The sequence below is a fragment of the Cynara cardunculus genome, unplaced genomic scaffold (genome assembly GCF_001531365.2).
Source record: "Cynara cardunculus var. scolymus isolate 2C unplaced genomic scaffold, CcrdV1 Un_Scaffold_3853, whole genome shotgun sequence".
In the NCBI taxonomy this organism is placed as follows: Eukaryota; Viridiplantae; Streptophyta; class Magnoliopsida; order Asterales; family Asteraceae; genus Cynara; species Cynara cardunculus.
The window spans coordinates 1,598-4,601 of record NW_020201645.1 but is presented as its reverse complement, the minus strand read 5'-3'; the positions used below and the strand labels follow the sequence as shown (position 1 = coordinate 4,601).

The following is a 3,004-nucleotide window of genomic DNA, read 5'->3' as shown; positions in this document are numbered from 1 at the left end:
TCTTCATCTAAAGCCTTCTGCTTTAGAGCAATGCTTTCAGATAATTTCTGTATTTGGCTCTGACACTCTTCTGTAATGTCTTTCTTCTCTTTATCATTCTTGGCACGTTCCAAGATGATTAGCTGCTCAAAATCATATATTTGTTTTAACAGCATTTTGGTGTTTAGCTCAAGAGAGTTTATCTTATCTTCAAAAGATATGCATTCAGCTCCAAACCTTTTCTCTAATTCACACATTCTCTTCTTCTCCTTTTAAAATTCTATTCTTTCAGAACTTAAACTCTTCTCAACTTTCAGAGCTTTTTTCTTCTCTAACTCCAGTAATTTCTTTAACACACTCAACTTACTCTTAGATTTATAAAATTTATCAGTTAAGTCCTCTGTCTCTTTAATATTCTTCCCAAAAGAATTCCTCTCAGTTTGCAACTCTTGAAGTTTATTAAACATATATTTATTAGCTTTACTCCAAGTTTTCAAATCATCATCATAGTCTTTCCTCACAGAACTCAGAGTTTTCTCAAGTTTATTAATCTTATTCATGAAATCATTCTCAACTCTTTCCAATGCTACTTTATGCTCTTTTTGTAAACTCGCAATAAATTCCACATTATCATGATTCTCATAAAACATGTTAAGATATTTCTCCTTATAACTCTGTAAGCTCTTGTCCAACTCTGTAATTCTCTCTTTCAACTCCTTATTCTCTTTCTGAAGAAAATCTTCTATTAAGAAAATTAAGATTGATTAACTGAAGAATCTATGTAGTTCAAGAAAATGGATTAAAGAAATACACTTTAAAAAAATCACACAATTCCTAGAAATTCAATCAACAATATGATCATAAAAAAACTGAGACAAAAACTAAATCTAGACAAGGTAACCAAGTAAAATAGACTTATGAACAATAAGCTAGGACTCCAAACAGAATAGTAAGCAAGATTACAAGATAATCTGTGAGAAACCAAGTCTTTCAATGCTAAAATCTATATCACTCAAAACAGTTTCTTAATCCGCTCAAAGATGTCTTAAATCGGTCAAGACAAAGAAATAAATTGGTCACTGTGTGGTGAAGTCCGCTCAAGAATGTTTTAAAACACTCAAAGCATGAAATATAAGTCGGTTAAGACACTGCCTAAACTGCTTACCACTCAAGTCCGTATCCGGTCAAAGTTGAAACACTAGATATAACGCTCAAAAGGTAAAGTCTAAATCCGGTTAAGATTGCTCAAAGTCTAACATAAATCGCTCAAATCATAATCTGCAAGACTGTTTTAAATCACTCAAAGCAAGGAGTCTAAGTCGCACAAAGCATGAGCTTAAAACACACACTGCATGTTGTACAACAGTCACTGCATGGAACACTATATTGTAGGGGTGCTCAAAAACCCGATGAACCCGATCAATCCAACCCGATTTAAAAAAAAACTAACCTGAGGTAACCCGAAGGTTGATTGATTAAAAAATTAAGTAACCCGACTCTATTGGGTTGAAATCGGTTTAGGCCCAATGAAAACCGACCCAACCCGATGACCCGATGGGAAGCAACAAAACACACAGGAACCGGTTGTTTAACCTAGATGCTCTGCTCCTTCCTAAACTCAAATCAAACACAAACACAATACACTGAATCCCTAATACAGTCGAGTAGCAGCGGCCAGCGGATCGATTGACAGCCTTCGGCGCCTCGGCGGTTCGGCCAGCAAGCGAGACTGCGAGAGGCCGAGAGCAACACACTCGAGTAGCAGCGGCCAAGAAGCGAGTTGTGTGTGTGAGTTGCGATACATCGACACAGCCTTGCGAGTTGCGACATAGCCTTCGAGTTTGAAACATCGATTTACATCCTTGAGTGGTTGAGCCATCCTTCGATTTACACAGATAAGGTAACACAACGAATGGGGAACCCTCTTGTTTAACCTAGATGCTCTGCTGTCTGCTCCTTGCCTCCTTTTGTACTTTGGACTAGATAGCTGATTTTATAAAGGAAGGATTTTGAGAAGTTTGATTGCACATGTTTTCTGTGTATTCAGAGTTTATACTACGTTCTTCATTCCATTTTTTGTTTTCCAGACGATTTAGAGTTTATGCGGGCATTCTTTTAAAAAGTTATGGGAGATGGACTAGTTCTGGTGAACATGCATTGTTTTAAATGGGGTTGGTTTCAGATTTTTAGGTTAAATTTAGTTTGGGAACGAGATCCTTATAATTAACATTTAGTATGGTGTTACATGTTAATAGTTATTCGTCTTTTCTGGTGGTCATATATAAGCTTCCTTGTAGATTCTGTTTTCAAAAGCCAGAATGGTGATTTTACTGTTTAATTCGAAAGCCTCTTTGGAATGTTGTTCCGGAAGTAACCACAAAACAAAATTTAGTTYAGAAATTGTCACATTTTATTACATAATTCTGTGTTATGTTTGGGTTCAGGGATAGTTATTAAATCTTGTTGTCACATTGTTACAGGCGTTTGAGGATCTTTTAAGAACATTCAGTTCATAAATTGTTGGATATTTTCATATTTATGTATTTGTAAGTAATGTTTACTTTGATTTATATATGTATACTTCCTCTGACTCACAAGAAATGCAAAGTTTAGCCCTCCAAGCATGTGAAAAGTTATTAACTACTAGTCAAAAGCCCTTGATTCCCAGAGATAGAACTCCTATGATCAAACAAAAAGTAAAATTTTGTGAAAAAAATTGAACAAAACTACTCTTGTAATGATTGATATGGGGAAATGGGCAACTTTGCTTAAAGGTTCCCAAGAAAGCGAACATTGCATTTCTTGTTGAAGACCCCCTAAAAGGAAACATGACCTTGAGGGTGAAGGGAATGCTTTAAATATTTTGACTAGAGATGGAAACTTACCTTCTGCTACTGTGTTGTGACAAGGATGCTGAGCCCAAGCAGCTTTCTTCACAACTGTCCCAGCCATCAAGTTGGTTTTACTTCAGCCTTTTGTTCCAACCGAAGTTCTCTACTTCGGTTTGGAGCATACAGGAACTTCA

General features: G+C 36.2%; 1 long non-coding RNA gene across 1 annotated transcript; it reads left to right on the top strand.

The window, feature by feature from the left end:
• Nucleotides 1–1,832: 1,832 nt before the first annotated feature.
• LOC112503799 lies at nucleotides 1,833–2,987 on the top strand. Its single transcript, XR_003068090.1, has 3 exons — nucleotides 1,833–1,879; nucleotides 2,460–2,525; nucleotides 2,889–2,987. It is a non-coding gene; the product is annotated as an uncharacterized LOC112503799 (long non-coding RNA).
• Nucleotides 2,988–3,004: the final 17 nt, after the last annotated feature.